This window comes from Microcaecilia unicolor, chromosome 4 (assembly GCF_901765095.1).
Source record: "Microcaecilia unicolor chromosome 4, aMicUni1.1, whole genome shotgun sequence".
Classification (NCBI taxonomy): Eukaryota; Metazoa; Chordata; class Amphibia; order Gymnophiona; family Siphonopidae; genus Microcaecilia; species Microcaecilia unicolor.
The window spans coordinates 325,598,587-325,616,414 of record NC_044034.1 but is presented as its reverse complement, the minus strand read 5'-3'; positions in this window follow the sequence as shown (position 1 = coordinate 325,616,414).

Genomic DNA, 17,828 nt, shown 5'->3' with positions numbered 1-17,828 from the left:
GATTGCTTTATTATCATCGTTGTCATTATCATCTGTAATAGTAGTAGTAGTAGTGATAATTCATCACTTGCATCTTCATCTTCATTATTGTTATCATTGTCATGCTATCCGATTACAGAAAAGGCTTTCACAAAGTTGAAATCATTGTCTGTTGTCCTGTTTTTTTTGTCTGATGGCCACTACACCACCAAAGACACAGTAGGCCTGGAAGAGGGATCTATGAGTGGATCCGGGAGGGGGAAAGCCTACGGTTGGGTCTGGGAGAGGGCTCCTCTTCGGAGGGAGGTGTCTTCTGTTTGGCAGGGCTCCTTCTCTTTGGGAAGTGGAGGGAACGGGGGCTGTTCCCATTTAAATACTAGGAAGGGCCAATTTCAATATCTGCTTTGGTTTTGGTCAAAACCAGGTGTCTCCGGATTCTATATATAGTACCGAGTGTTAGGCAGCAGAATTTATGTACGGATTCGAGATCTGCATACAACTTAATGAGGTAATAGACACCAATTGGTCATTAATTGGTGCCTAATTGAAACTGCGCACAGATCTCCCCTGTGCACTGTTCTATATCTTGGCACCTAACGTTTCTCATGCACAGTCAGAAAGGGCTTGTGGCCATGGGAGGGGCTTAGGCAGCTCATGGGTGTTCCCAAAATTAGGTGCGATCTGTGCCTAACTTTGGGCGCCAGACTGACACCTGCTTCTATCAGGCATAAGTCCAGTTTCCAAAGTTAGGCATGATCTATGCTGGTATTCTATAAAGGTTGGGCATCCTAGATTTTGGTGCTATTTATAGAATTTTCTCATGGCGAATTTCAGCTGCAGATTTGGTTTCAGCTGAAACCAAAAAACCTGCTTTAGATTAGCCACTATCCTGGACACCGTGGAAGCTCCTTCACTATAGCAACCAGTGATGTCATACCTAATTAAAGATATGGGGTAGATATTCAGCCGACAGTGCTCAGCATTTTGTTGACCGTCACTGGCATTATTTCCAGAAATTCAATGCCAGGTCATGCCTGGGCTTTGGCAATGAATTTATGGGTATGCAGGTGGTGAAAATATAGCTGGTTAAGTGTGATATTCAGCACTTAAGTAGCTATGGCGAACTGCATAAAGATAGGACTAAGGCACGTAGGCGGCTATGAGCGTCCAAGGCGAGTCAATTTGGAACTACCGTCCAGCTACCGTGTGCCCCAGGCGGTGATTCCATCTTTTATGTGCGTCCGATACGCATGGCAGAAAATATTTTCTATTTTCTACCATGTGGCGCTAACCAGGCAGTAATTGGCAGTGTACGCACGCTGACGATTACCGCCCGGTTAACGCATGAGACCTTACCGCTAAGTCAATGGGTGGCAGTAAGGTCTCAGGCTGAAAATGGACGTGCACTGGTTTTAATTTTGCTGCACATCCATTTTCAGCCATAAATAAAAGACCTTATTTCCAGGCGTGCTGAAAAATGGACCTGCACGCGTCCAAAATACGCGCCTACACCAGCACAGGCCATTTTTCGGCATGCCTTAGTAAAAGGACCCCTTAGTTGCTTACGTGCTGAATATCAGCACTTAGGGGCCCTTTCACTAAGCTGTGGTAAAAGGGGCCCTGTGCTAGTAGCAGTGGCTGTTTTTGCCGCACGCCAAGGCCCTTGTTACCACAGCAAGTAAAAAGCTCGAAAAAGAAATAGCCATGTGGTAAGTTCGCACTTGCCAAAGTGCACATTTCAGGGGAGCACTTACCGCCACCCATTGAAGTGGCGGTAAGGACTCTCACGCTAAAGCGGCGGTAACCGGGCAGCATGTGGAATTTTCAAAAATTCTGACAGCTCCGGAAACGCTGCGCTCTGAGGGGCAGAACTACTGCCAGTGGCCGTGTTGGGCCGGCAGTAGTTCTGGGTTGCCACACAGCAACCCTTTAGTAAAAGGGCCCCTTAGCCGGCTTAGTGCTGACCAGGGGCGTAGCCAGACCGCACGGTGGGAGGGGGCCAGAGCCCAAGGTTGGGGGCACATTTTGATTGCCGCCCCGCCGTCCCCCCACCGCCATGAATCACCTCATCTCCTTGCCCCCCCCCACCGCCTCGCCCCCTCACAAACAAATACCTTTGCTGGCAGGTGTCCCTAACCCCCGCCAGCCGAAGCCTTCTTCAGCGCGGTCTCCAGTGCAGTCGCATTCGCTACCTGCCCCATGGTCTTCTTTCTTTTTGCCCTCCTGTGCATGCTGACGTTCGCTACCTGCCCCCTGCTCTTCTTTCTCAGCTCAGCGTCAGCGTGCACAGGAGGAGCAAAAAGAAAGAAGATCAGGGTGCAAAGCGGCTGCGCCGGAGACCGCGCTGAAGAAGGCTTCGGCTGGCAGGGGTTGGGGACCTCCGCCAGCCAAACCAGGGGCCAAGATTAAATTTGCAGGGGCCTAGGCCCCCATGGCCCCCCGTAGCTATGCCCCTGATGCTGACTCCTCTACAGTTCCAACGTAGGTGCTTACTGGGCATTTTCAGAAACAGTTTCTGGCTGTTTAAATTATTTTGAAAGTGGTCGATATTCAAAGCGATTTAAGCAGGCAGGAATCACACTCAGTGGGCTGGCCACTGGTGAGTATTGGCTCTAACTGCATACACTACAGCTGGGTAATGGAGGGGCATTTCAGGGAGGATCTGGGAGGAATGTGGATACTGGCAGTATTCACTGCTGTGCCAGCATAGCTGAGCTAAGCAATCAGACAGAAGTTTATAGCATTACCCTCCATGTATTTTAGGTGCTCTGTAGTACTGTGGATTCTGCTGCTTTAATTGATTTAAAAAGGCAGGCACCCATTTGTTTTATGAGCTGCCTTGGGGCCACCCTCACTCCAAAATAAAAGCAGAAGATACATTTAAGTGAATTTAAAACAGGTGCCTAATTTAGGAATGTAACTTTGTCTATCTATTCTTTTTGTATATAAGCCACACAGAAAGTGTTGACAGTTAATTTTTTTTAACTCTTAAAGAGCTTTTGTTAACACAATGAATAGATAAATTATTTATACAGAAAGTGAAAGAAAGAGAGAGAGAGAGAGAGAGAGAGAGAGAGAGAGAGAGAGAGAGAGAGAGAGAGAGAGAGAGAATCAGACATATTGACTCAGGTCTGGAAATCTGGGCACCAGAGAAAAATGAATACCAAAAGAATGAAAAACCTTGAGCATGACACATTTCTAACTATTTATAGCGAGCGAGCACCTGGTCATGTTGGCAATTGCTCTGCAGAGAGCTAATAAAACTTTAAAACAGCAGAACTGTTGTAGAAAATGATGGTATAAAGGGTCCACAAGGTCCGTCTGGTGTGACGGTTACTGATACAGTACTGCAGATCCCACCCAATCTCAGAATTTACCTTCATTTCCCTGCATCTAAGGAGACATACCCCCCTCCCCATATTCAACTGGCGGCAGGCAGCACAGTTAGCTGGTGCCACATGCTGACCCCGGATATTCAATGCCGGGCTGTTTCCGGCTTTGAATATCCATCTATGTGAATATTCAGCGCTGGCCGATTAAATTAATAGCAGGCAAAGATAGGACTGCTATTTATGTAATCCAATTTGCCCACTAAACCTAGCCGGCCAGCACTTGAATATTCGTGGATAGCTGGCTATATCGCATGATATAGCCCATTAGCCGCTGTGGGCTAAGCGCTAATATTCAACGGAGGTGACTGCTTGTGCCGAATATTAGCGCTTACCCAGCTATTTAACAAGCCAAGAGCTGTTCCTGGTCAAATTGTGCTGAAATTGTGCTGTGTTTATTTCAAGCTTTCTGATAATGTTTTGAAGAGGAAAACTGATCAGGATGTTCCTGAATTCCCTAGCAGGTATAACACCGCCGCTCCCGCCCACCGCAACTGCAACTACCATGGTTGGTGGGGATCCCAGGGCCCTGCCAGCAGAAGAGGTCTTCCTCCAGTGCTGCTCTTCTTCACTCTGCCGCCTTGCCTGCCCCTGTGGCTGCTTTTTCTCTCACGTTGCGCATGCTCGATTTCAAAACCGAGCATGCGCGGCCTGAGGGGAAAAGCTGCCACTTGGCAGGCAAGGCGGCAGAGTGAGGAAGAGCAGCGCTGGAAGAAGACCTCTTCTGCTGGTGGGGCCTGCAGGGGTCCCCAGCCAGCCAAACCAAAGGCCCTGGCCTGAAGTGCAGCCTCCAAGGGGGCCCGGCACTGGAGTTTTCTCTCTCCTGCTCCTTTCGGGACACGATCACCTGGGTCCCATCAGGAGCAGAAGAGAGAGAGACCCTGGTGCCAGGCCCCCTTAAAGGCCCGGGCCTGGGGAATTCCCCCCCTGCCCCTCCCCCCCTTGGCAGCCCTGAGCCTCATACTGTATCTGATTTCAGAATATTACCTGCCGTAGCCCTTTTGGGCTTAGTAAGGAACAAATTTCATCTTTTTGCACAGATTAGACTTTTGGGTGGCTTCTTAATTCAGAAGGCTTTAAAATCTCTCTTCCTATGAAAAGAATAAAACTGTACCCGCAAAAAACAAAATCCTCTCTCAGATTGATGATTTCACTGCTTTTGAAGAAAAGCCAGTGCTGAAAAGTTAACAGTGATGTCATCAGCTATTCTACAGTAGTTTATAGTTCATTCAAAATTTCTAGACCGCACTAGCTGCCAGGGCAGAACAGTGCGGTTTATATGATTACAATTATAAAGCATTAAGAAAGGAACGCCAAAGTATGATAGGAGAGATACACACTTATATTAAAAAGTTATGGGAGGAGAGAAAGGGGGAGACGGAGAAATCCTTGCTGGAGGATACTCATAACCCTGTCTCACCAAAAGTTTGTTGATAGAGGAAAGTCTTCTAATTTGCTTTAAAGGTTGTTTTTTTTAGAGAGGACTCACTGCAAAGGGCCAGTGGGAGAGAATTCCAGGTAAAGGAGGAAAGAAAAAAAGAAAGCACTGTGTGTGGTGGATTCGTAGTGGGCAGTCTTAGGGTTAGGGAGCCCATTCAAGCACTGTGGCTCCCTAACACAACCAAGGATAGCCAAGCCTGTTCTCCTAAAACTCTCAACATTTTCCGCTGAGATCTCTCATCTATGCAAGACAGGCTTTTTTTGGTACTTAGACAATTGCGCTTAATCCAACGTTTTTTTGACCATGATTCTTTCCGTGCACTCATCCTATCTTTATTTACAACAAGACTTGATTATTTCCACATAGTTTACCTAGGATGTAACTAGTCACTTCGGAAAAAAATGCAATCCCTCCGGAATACCGCCATGAGACTCCTTTGCCATGTCCGTCATTTGGATCATATCTCTCCACTGCTTAAGACGCATCACTGGCTTCCAGTTGAGAAGCGTATTCTATTCAAAGTTCTTATGCTCACCCTATCTAGAATCTCTGACCATCCCCTATTCACCTTGCTGTGGCTTTCACTCTTTAAAAGACTATCGGTTAGTTCTTTCCAGTCCAAGAAATGCCTCTCTCAAATTTACGAGTTACCGAGCCAGGGGCGTAGCCAGACACCCAATTTTGGGTGGGCCTGGGCCCAAGATGGGTGGACAGAAGAACTCTGCCTTGTCCAACAAGTGATTTGGTCTCTCCCTCACTCGCCTGCATGCCATATGGCCTCTCAAATATCCCCCTCCCCTGCATACCTTGTAAATAGCAGATTTTCACCTGCAGCGAGCAGCAGCTAAAACACACTGCTCATGTTGGCCCCACAGCACTCTCTCTGATGCAACCTCCTGTTTCCACATAGGTGGGAATACATCAGAGGGAAGGCTGTAGGGCCAGTGCAAGCAGTATGTATCAGTCGCTGCTCACTGCAGGCTAAGATCTGCTACTTAAAAGGTATGCAGGCAGGACAGTTGTTGGCATAGGTGCCCCGTATAAGAGGCTTGGGGAGGCTAAGCCTCCCCAGCCAGCCAATCGTGGACTTCCCTTGGCTACTAGGTGGTCAGGGTGCAGGGGGAGCGGTTGCTCCCCCAAACAGATCTTGGTGTCCGGTCTCTGCCTCCTCCCCCCTCCCGCGCAAGTGTTGCACCCCCCCCCTCTCACTCATCCGCTGGTCACTCCGGCCTGACGCGTTCTCCCTCTGACGTCGGCGATTCACATAGCCAGCCTTAATCTGCCTGCGTCGGAGCCTTTCCCTCAGACGCGTCCCACCTCTGCGTAAGACAGGAAGTTGCATTACAGGAGGCGGGATGCGTTTGAGGGAAAGGCTCCGACACAGGCAGATTAAGGCTGGCTATGTGAATGGCCGACATTGGAGGGAGAACGCGTCAGGCCGGAGTGACCAGCGGATGGGTGAGAGCGGACGGAAGAGACAGGACCCGGGGGGGGGGGGGGAGAAAGCAGTATAAACAACAGCAAAAAGGTGAGTCTTCAAGGCAGATTTAAAGGAGCAGTAGGAGGGTTCTGACTGAAGGCAAGGGAACAGAGTATTCCATAGCTTAGGGCTAACATAGCTATAGGCAGAGGCCTGAGTAGATTCTAGTAGGATAAGAGAAGGAGGAGGAAGTTGTAGAAGTCCAGTATTGGTAGAGTGGAGTAAGTGAGTGAGTGTGTGTGTGTGTGGGGGGGGGGGGGGGTAGAGGGTATAATGAAACGGGAGAGGTAATCTGGAGCCATGGGGAGATGGGATTTAAAAAACTGAACTAGAAGTTTGAATTGAATCCATGCTGACAAAGGCAGTGTTCTTGACAGAGTAGAAGAGTAATGTGATCAAAAGGCTTGGCGTAGTGGAGAAGGCAGACTGCTGTGGACTGTACTAGCTGAAATCTTTTAAGGAATAAAGTGGGAGCCTGGCGTACAATGAATTACAGTAGTCAAGTTGAATGATCACTAGAGACGACAGTAAAAAAAAAAACAGATTGCAGAAGAAGGAAAAAAAAGAGCGGAGGGGTACAGTGAGAGATGAGTGGAAAGATGGGGAGAGAAAGAGGGGACATGGGCAGGAGAGAGAGAGAGAGAAGCTGCTGGGGAGAAACTGGGGGAGACCCTAGCAGTCAGACTGAGAAATGCTGGATGAAAGGAGGGAGAAAGAGGAAAAATGCTGGAAGGAGGGGGCAGAATGAGGGAAGACGTTGGTAGGGAGGGAAAGAGGAAAGACACTGGAAGGATGGGGTGAGAGAGGACATGCTGAATGGAAAAGGGTAGAGAGAGAGAACTGTCTAGAAGGAAGGGGAGATAGAGGGAGACAATGGACGGAAGGATTGGGAGAGGGTAATGGGTGGAAGGATGGAGAGAGAAAGAGGGATGACACTGGATGGAATGGTAGGAGAGAAAGAAGGAAGGTGCTGGACATGGATGAAGGGGAGGGAAGTATATGCACATGGAGGGGAGTGAAGAGAAATGCTGGATATGGATGGAGGGGAAACTGCTGAATTTAAGAGCTGGATCGGGACACTGAAGGATAGGGACAGGGCTACAGATGGTAGATAGGACGCATAAGGACACAGGAGGATGATGGACTCGGTGGGAGAAAAAATATCAAATGGAAAGAAGACACTGCATGAAACAGAAGACACTGGGACCAAAGCGAATAGAAAAACTAAATGATCAGACAACAAAGGTAGAAAAAAGTATTTTATTCAGAATTTATTAACTGGAATATGTCAGCTTTTGGAAATGTGCATCTGTGATATTTTGCATGTAAGTTTCAATTTTTCTAGTATTGCTGCATGCAGAGTCTGACTTCTTGCAGTAACTTTCCAGTTCAGTATTTTGCCTTCATATCTGTTGTGCCATGTGTTTTCATGTGTGATCAAGGTGCAGTATTCTGCTAGCATGTAGTATTTTCAGCCCTTTTGGGGTTTTTGTGTTTGTTTGTTTGTTTGTTTCACTAGGTTCTGTACTGGTGTTTTAGAGCCCGGTGTAATTACAGTGCTGCCTTTCCACACATAAGGTTATAGCTCGTCCTGTCCTTGGAATTAGTGCTGTTATGGTTTGGTGAGGTTCTGAGTGTGTTTTTGCACAAGTTTGTTATAGTGTTTTGCAGTTGAGCAATTGTGGTTAGTATATGCTTTGAGCAACCAATTTATTCTTTGACGTATGATACATATCTAATATCTAAATTTAACAAAAGGTATTAATTGTGACTTTTATTTTTGCTTATTTTTTTTCTGTGTCGTCAGACAATTATGGATATAAGGTCCACCCCTAACCCCACCCCCTTTAGCCTCCCCAAACAGTTGGGCCACCGACCGCCTATGGTTGTTGGGAGTTTTCGGCTAGTGGGGCTTGGGGATCCCTGCCAACCACATCATAGGTATGTTGCTACTGGGTGGGCCTGAGCCCAAAGTGGATGGGCCTGGGCCCACCTGGGCCCACCCTTGGCTATGCCACTGTGTAACCGAGCTTTCTACTGTTTCCATTAAAGTTGACATTCAGATAAACTCTTGCTGTGTTTGTTTTAAAGACTTGAAGTGGTTCAGAGAAAAGCGATGAAAATGGTATGGGGTGTACGTAGCAAGAAATATATGGAGAGTCTTGCTGATCTAAACGTGTATACCCTGTAGGAAAGGAGAAACAGGGATGATATGATATAAACGTTCAAATATTTGAAAGGTATTAATCCGCAAACAAACCTTTTCCAGAGGTGGCAAGGCGGTAGAACTAGAGAGCATGAATTGAGGTTGAAAGGGGGCCGACTCAGGAATAATGTCAGGAAGTATTATTTCACTGAGAAGGTGGTAGATACCTGGAATGCCCTGCTATAGGAGGTGGTAGAGATGAAAACAGTAATGGAATTCAAAACTGTGTGGGACAAACACAAAGGAATCCTGTTTAGAAGGATCGGATCCAGAGAAGCTTAGCAGAGATTAGGTAGGAAAGCCAGTGCTGGGCAGACTTCAATGGGCTGTGCCCTGATCAAGGCTGAATAGATTTGGATGGGCTGAAATGGAGCTTTTCAAGGGCTCTGACAACACATTCAGAAATTTTAGAACAAGGCCAGTGCCGGGCAGACATCTATGGTCTATGCTGTAAAAATGGCAAAGATAAATCAAGATCAGTTATACCTATGATGTATTTATTTATTTATTTAACACATTTATATCCCACATTTTCCCACTTAGTTGCAGGCTCAATGTGGCTTACACAATACCGTAGAGGTAGGCTCCGGTTCAATAATACAAATACATAGTACAGTATTAAGCATGTAAGAAACATAAGTATAAAGCAACAAAGAAACAAAGAGGGGGTGGTGATAGAAGTCTAGTAAGATCCATATTTTGCTGTGTCGCAGGAAGTAGAAAGTTAATTTGGGTCATGGGGGTAGGCCTTCTTAAACAAGTTGGTTTCCAGTAGTTTCCTGAAGTTAAGATGGCTATGGATAGATCTCACGGTTTGGGGCAAAGCGTTCCGCAATTGTGTACTTATGTAAGAAAAGCTGGATGCATAAGTTGATTTGTATCTAAGTCCATTGCAGTCTGGATAATGCAGATTTAAATAAGTTCGGGATAGGCTGGTACTGTTTCTGGGTGGTAGTTTTATGAGGTCCAACATGTATCCAGGAACTTCACCGTAAATAATCCTGTGGACAAGAGTGCAAACCTTGAAGGCAATACGTTCCTTGGTGGGAAGCCAATGCAGTTTTTCGCGAAGGGCTTTGGCACTTTCAAATACAGTATCACGTCACACCATATGTAATGAGTTTATCTTGCTGAGCAGACTGGATGGACCATACTGGTCTTTATCTGCCGTCATCTACTATGTTACTTCCATAGATAGCTGCTGCTGTTTGGTTGTCTATAGAACTTTTGGCACCAGATCTGTGCTAAACTAGTATTCTATAAGAGACACTCCATGCGGATCACTCTTTGCAGAATGCCAGTTTGTCTTCCTATTTTATTGATTTTCTTATCCACTTTTACCTTGATTTTGTAAAGGCAGAATATCACGTATTGGAATAAACATAAACCTTGTGAATTTTCCTGGTGTCTAAGTTTGGGACCATTTTTAGAATCCCCCCCCCCCAAGTTCATTTGGGTGCCTTAAAAAAGTGCATGTAAACTTGGTGTAATTTATGCTAATCTAGGAATTAACCCATGCATAGTAAATTTCTGTACATTAAAAAAGTTCTAACATGCTAAAAAAAATGTTTTTATTATGTGAAATGAACCAAAAAATGAATGAAAATTGGGAAAAAGTTCCAAAATGAACTGAAAATACAATGAAACTTTTCTTCATACTCACATCTAGAAAACCCTTTATTAAGTCAGATACTGTGTCTACATAGTGATTTGGAGATGAGCATTATTTACAAATATTGTTATTGTATTGGAATAAGTTGTTCAGTACTGTCTCTTCTCTTGATCAGTGTGTGGCTTCCTTGTTTGTTTTTACTAGTTGCAGTACACTGTGAAACTTTTTTGACTATTTGTTCAAAGAGGCCTAGTTTATATCTACAGTATTTGATGCTGATCATTTAACTTATTTATTTATTTGTTTATTTATTTATTTATTTGGATTTTGCTCACACCTTTTTCAGTAGTAACTCAAGGTGAGTTACATTCAGGTACACTGGGTATATACACTTATATTCCAAAGCATGCTGCTAATTTATTTATTTCAAAAATGTGTAATCTGCTCTTTCAAATATAATTGTCCAAGTGTCTCACAAAATTAAACCCATCCTATATAATAAAACGCACCTCCAACATTCTGAAGCTGACTGCATGGCTGAGGCATTCCTGCTCTCTGTATCCATCTCCTGAATTGACATCACGTACTTCCGGGTTCGTCACAAGCAGAAGTGGCCAACCACATGAGGTTTCTCGGCTTCAGAATGTTGGAGGTGCATTCTATTAAATAGGATTGGTCAGTTCCTTGAAGCACAGCCAGAGCTCAGCGTCCTGCACAGTAACGCTCAGCAGGGGTGTATCTGGACTTCGGCGGTAGGGGGGGCCAGAGCCAGAGGGAGGGGGCACATTTTAGCCCCTCCCACTGACCCCCCCACCATTGTCAGACCCCCCCCTGCCACCAACGACTCTCTCCACCCCCCTCCCGCCGTTAACCTTCCCCTGCTGCCGTTGCTTACCTTTGCTGGCGGGGGACCCCCAACCCCCGCCAGCCGACCCGAGGTCTTTAAAGTTCTTCTTCGCCCTCCGTGTGGCCATGTTGCTGTTGAAAGCTGTTGAATCCAGTTCGGAGTCTGACGTCGCAGCATGTTGTACTGCACGTACAACGTGGTGTGACGTCGGACTCCGAACTGGATTCAACAGCTTTCTACTTAGCTCTCTACAGCAGCTCTCTACTTAGGCAAAATACTCAATCTATGGTCTCAAAAAGCTGTTTCAAGTGTTATAGGGTTGCTGAGAGGTGGTCATATTGGAGCAGTTTTTGGAGCAGTTATTAGTTAGGTGATTGCACCCTCAAATAGAGCATGCATATCTGTACCTAAAATGGCTTCATCAAGATGAGTAGGATGTTTAAACCTGCTGCAGGTGCCACCCCAAACACAGCAGGATGAACGAGCCATGGGAGGAGATTTTCCTGCTATGTCTTAGGCTGCCAATCATAGGGAGAGGGTGAGGGCCAGAAGACCAGGGGCATGGCACTATATAACAGGCAGTTCCATACACCTGGCACTACACCTTATCCAAACTATCTCAACCAAACCTTAGAGGGAAATACAGTTGCACATCATCAGAATAACAATGGTACTGAACACCCAAGAAACAAATATCTTGATGCAGCTAAAGAGAAGTGATTAACCCTATCTATCAGAAAGGATTCAAGCCATTTAGATGATGTTTTACGAAGCTGCAGAAAAAAGTGACCTTACATGGGTCTTTCCCATGCATTAAGGCCATTTTTACGGCAGCTGTAAAATGGCTAATTTTCTATTTTTGTGTGTGTTCATGACTATGTGCTAATGTTGCAATTAGTATGTAGCAATTGTTAGAAATTACTGCGTGGGCACTTACCACCACCCATTTTGTAGGGTAGCATGTTCACCTTTCCGAGTTACCACAGGATGTCTCCACAGGTCTCACAGTACTCCATTTCTAGCTGCCTTAGGCATGTGTTAACACCTAACACAGTTTAGTGAAAAGGCCCCTTAATTTGTTATCTTTGCTGTTTCAAATGCAGATTATCACTATCACAATGTACCCTGTTTCCCTGAAAGTAAGTCATCCCCCGAAAATAAGACCTAGTAGAGGTTTTCCTGAATTGGTAGATCTAAGGCCTCCCCCGAAAGTAAGACCTAGCAAATTTTTGTTTGAAAGCAGGGCTGCCAAGAGCCGGACAAGGCCGCCCCCGGGCCGCCCCCCCCCCACCCGAGGTCGCCGGGCCCACCCTCCGTCGCTCCCGGAACTAACCTTAAACGCCTCCTTTCACCTTCGCAGCAAGCAGCAGCAGGGCAGACCTCTCCTTCCTTCCATGCCCCGCCCTCGCGGACGTTACGTCAGGCGAGGGCAGGACACGGAAGGAAGAAGTGGCCTGCCCTGCTGCTGCTTGCTGCGAAGGTGAAAGGAGGCGTTTAAGGTTAGTTCCGGGAGCGACGGAGGGCGGGCAGGCTAACCCTGATCCAACCCCGATGTTTCTCCGAAAAATAAGACAGCCTCTGAAAATAATACCTAGCACATTTTGGGGGGCAAAAATTAATATAAGACAGTGTCTTATTTTCGGAGAAACATGGTAGCAGAAAAAGAGCGACCTTTCCCCCCTATGAAATCAGGAGTGATCTAAAGTTCCCCTCTGGAATATTTAGTATAAAGGATTTTTTTTTTTTTTTTGCAAGTGATTTTTGTTGGCTGCCATTTGACAATAATAATGAATGAGCAGAGAATCCACAGTCAACCTTGGGTTCCACCAGGATCTAGTAAAATTCTAGATATTTACACAATAAATACTGTTTGTGAATCCATGGCAAAAAAGAGCAACAGATATGGAAAATATCCAGTTTAGCAAAGTAAAGCTCTACAGGTGAAAAGAGAAGCATGTGTTTGTCAAGGATCAAGCTCAGTTCATCATCTCTCAGCTACTGCAAGGCTTTGAAACCTGTTGAAACTTTGTGAACAAAATGAATCAGCAGTTCATTCCCCCAAAGTCATCTACAGGACAAGAGAAAATCCCCCTTTTCTGTTCTTCCAGTGACAGAGCTCCTGGGTCGAATGTCTTCTAACCTTTGCTCCTGCATTGCCCACTTCCCATGTGAGCTGACAAAACCACAATGCTTTCCTTCCATTTCCAAATAATCCTCTCCCTTTGTGGCTCTTGTTTTGCCTCTCTCACCTCTGATCTCTCTGATCCCTTTTCCTGAAATTTTAATTGGAAGAGTGCAGTAAATTAGAAATGACAGCAGCTTGAACGCTGCCTGATTAAAATCGTTTGTTTAAGCCCGACAGATTTTCCACTGCCAGTCCGACTTCTCTGCCATGTTCTGACATCTGTTGCTGAAGCATCACCTCATGGGCTTCTAATCAGTTAAAGTTGTGAAAGACCATTTTCAAAAGCAGGATGTCTAATGGGGAGTGACCTCCTCTCTGCTGTTCCCTTACAGATTCCTTCTACTTTTTTTTTTTTTTTTTTAATGAATCTGATCCAGTAATTGTTGAAATTGTTGTAATTTCATAACATCTGAATGTTTGTACATTTATGTTTTGTATTGCAAATCCTTAACATTGTGCATTGTATTGACTCTGACTCGGGTTAGAGTAATAAAAATATTATTTAAACACATTTTCTTTTTCTAGGAGTAGTTTGCTGTGTTGTCTGTTTTCATTCAGAAAATTAAAAGAAATACTGATCTCTCATATTTTTTTTTATTTATGTAGTAGGATTTATTTACCACCTTTTTGGAGAAATTCACCCAAGAGGATGTGCAGGAAGAACAATCTGGACATAGGCAATAGACAATTTCAGCAGAAAAAAAAATATTAAAACGACAGTACATATTATTCCATCATATGCTAGTTGCAATGGCTGCACAGTGCACAATAAATCATCTTAATAGACAGCCTAGGGCGTAAGTGGGGGTGAAACATATCAAATCATTTAATTTCATTTTGTAATCTAGGGACTAAATTGAAATAAAATTATAGGGGGTCATTTACTAACAGTATGTGCTAAGGCTGTTAGCTTGCATTTATTTATTTACCACACGGCCAATTTTATGCAATGGGCCCTGCAGTAAATAATGTGCTTTATTGGCATTATTGCACAGTAACTGTTAGTAAATGACAACAATAGTGTTCTTGAGGGATAAGTACTAGTAATCAGGGGTGTAGCCAGACTTCAGCGGGAGGGGGGTCTAGAGCACGAGGTGAAGGGGCACATATGAGCCGCCGACCCCACCCCCGCCATTTTTAACCCCACCTCCCCGCCATTTTTGACCCGACCCGCCGCTACCACCACCTTTGACCCCCCACAGCGCCAACCCTTTCGACCCCCTCTTCCCGCTGCCTCCAACCCTCCCCTGCCGCCACCGCCGCCGTTGGGTACCTTTGCTGGCGGGGTTCCCCTAACCCGCCAACCGAAGTCCTCTTCTCTGGCACGGCCGCGTTGCTGATCTGCAAGGGCAGGCTTCTGTTTCTGTGAATCTGACGTCAGACTCACAGAAACAGAAGTCTGCCCTTGCAGATCAGCAACGCGGCCACGCCGGAGAAAAGGACTTCGGCTGGCGGGGGTTGGGGACCCCGCCAGCAAAGGTACCTGGCGGTGGAAGGGGAGGGTTGGCAGTGGGGGGGGGGCCAGGGCCAAATCTACAGGGGCCCATGCCCCCGTGGCCCCACGTAGTTACGCCCCTGCTAGTAATGACTATGGGGCCCTTTTACTAAACCACATTTTGGAGTCCTTTTGCCAAGCTGCAGTAAAAAGGGCCCTGCGCTAGTGGTGGGGGCCATTTTTGCCACAGCTGCAACCCTTTTTACCGCAGTGTGTAAAAAAGGCTGAAAATAGCCATGGCTGTGCGGTAAGATTGCTCCTACCACATGGCCTTGCGAGGGGGAGCACTTACCACCACCCACTGAGGTGGCATTAAGGGCTCCCGTGCTAACCCAGTGGTAACTAGGTAATGTGTGGCACTGCTCAATTAGCGCCATGCTAAAAATTACAGCCCTATTTTTCCCAGCGTGGGAAATGGCACACACTGGGGTTGAAACTACTGCCGGTGCCCATGTTGCGCTACTACTGAAAAGGTGTGAGCAAAATCCTAATTAATAATAATAATAACATGCTGCACTCACATGCTGTCTAACACAGAGTTAATGTGGGACCACAGTGCTTCCATGTTATCCAGGAGCAGGTACCATGTATTAATCTGAATGTTAACACATCACCTGCAATCACAAAATAGTGGAAACACCTCCAATGGTCATTATGTTAAAATTTGCAGATACAGCCGGCTAAAGTCTCGTTAGTTACTGCAAATTTTACCACAGTTTAGTAAAAGGGCCCCTATTTCTAATTCAGCATCAAAACAATCATTTATTATTCAGTGGAAGTTAATCAGTATGCACAACTTTGGATATGGGAAAAATGTGAACGTTGAAGTGAACTAGTTATTCCTTTGAGTATATGGCTACAGAAAGTAACAGGGTCCCTCCCCCTAGCTATTCACAATTTAGGCAAAGACTAATAGCGAGGCACAAGATCCAAGGAGGTTGGAGTCACAAAGTTGGACAGGACTGTGATGGCTACAGGTATAGAAGGCTAATATTGGCTCTCCACTTCATCCCTCTATCAATATTCACTTTCATCAAATCTAATAGCATTGTTATTTCACTGAGCATGCTCACTGGATGCTCAGTATGGTGTTGAGGCCTTGCAAGGATGCCAAGCCAATTCATTTTTCTTGGATGGATGGATGAATGAATACTAAAAAGCACTTGATATTTAACAGGAACAATCGACTACAGCTCCTGTTCCAACATTTCCAATATTTAATCTCTCCTTTACACTGACCACAAATGCCAGTTTCAAACTGCTAGGTGTCATTTTGAGCCAATCCAGGAGAGTGAAGAAAGGATGATCCCCTACTGCAGGGGTGCTCAATGTTGATCCTCAAGGACCATAAACCAGTTGGGTTTTCAGGATTTCCCCAATGAATATCCAAGAGATCTATTTGCATGAATTGCCTCCATTGTATGCAAATAGATCTCATGCATATTCATTGTGAAAATCCTGAAAACCCGAATGGGTTGCGGCCCTTGAGGACCGACTTTGTACACCCTTGACCTACTGTATATGAGTCGAAAACTGCAGAAATGAGAATGAAATGGCAAAAATTGCAATGCTTTCAAATAGAACTGCTTCTTTCAAAATGGATCAACACTGAGAAATTTGGGGAATATCTAGTTTACTGCAAATCCTCTGCATGGAACAACCATAACTCCTCAAATATTAAGCATTAGCTAAGTTACAAGCAGAGGAACAAAGTTGGTTGGCATATTATTGCTCTCAGAAACAGAAAGTTACATCACAGGGGGCAGGACCAACAAGTGTCGCCAGCAGCATTCACAAGGCTATGGTCCCTCACCTCATTTTGGTTTGCTTGTAGAATGCAACCGTGGAGTAAGAGAGGCAGCAGGTGAGGGAACGGGTAGGTGGCAGGGAGGGAAGGACACAATTTCTATTTCTTGGTGCCTCTGCAAACACGGGAAGACAGTGGCCTTGCAGGTGAGCAAGTGAGAGCAGGGAGGGAAAGGCAGTGATTGGGTACCAACAGGGTGCCATGTATCCCCTGCTGATGTCTCGCATATCCCTTTGGGTACATGTACCTCATCTTGGGACCTTATGTGCTAGATAAACTGGAAGGCCATAATGGGCCCAATATTAGTACCACCCATTAATGTGCTGCTGAAAAATGGTGGCTGGCCAGCTCAGCAGAATTTAGCTGGCCAGGAGCCCATGAAACTCTTCAAATCCTGAGTGACCCTCTAATTTGCCATCTCCAAGGAGCACCTGTAAATCGCAGTCTGAATCCAAACCATGAAAATATCACAGAAGTTTGAACAAGCAGTATGTAGTCCTGGCTATGTTTTAGAAACAATAACATTTATTACGTGATCTTTTTTTCTTTTAGATTCCAAAATGCTATTTTGCCCAAATACATTCCTGTTACTGTAAAACTCCCAAACTGAAACAGCAAACAGCAGAATATTGAATTGGAACAAAACAATGGAAAATTCCATTAAGTGTTTGGACCCTCTATCATTTATCTATAACAAAGGCAAAGATGTATCTTTCTCTCCCTACAGACATTGTATGGACGTTTATTGGATGGAAAATAGTCAATGCATTCAAGAAAACATGGGTCAAACACAGTGAATTCTTAGACATGTGGATGTAAGGGAGAACTAGGAATTCAAGTAGTGTCACACTACAGACATATTCCCTCAGATTCTGTATATAAAAACTAAAGTTAAGCATAGCCAATTTGCACGAGCAACTTAATTGATTAATGAGCCAATCAGCACCAGTAATATGATGCTAATAACCAATTATTGGCATTAATTGGCATTTATTGGGTGTTACACACACATTGAGGGGCATAATCGAACAGGGCGGCCAAGTTTTCCTGAGGGCATCCTCGCAGGACGTCCTCGCAAAGGGATGGGGAAACCCATGTTATCGAAACAAGATGGGCATCCATCTTTCATTTCGATAATACGGTCGGGGACGCCCAAATCTTCACAATTAGGTCAACCTTAGAGATGGTCGTCCCCGGTTTTCAGCGATAATGGAATCCGAGGACGCCCATCTCAGAATCGACCAAATGCAAGCCAGCATTCGTAGTGCACTGGTCCCTCTGACACGCCAGGACACCAACCGGGCACCCTAGGGGGCACTGCAGTGGACTTCACAAATTCTTCCCAGGTACATAGCTCCCTTACCTTCGGTGCTGAGCACCCCAACCC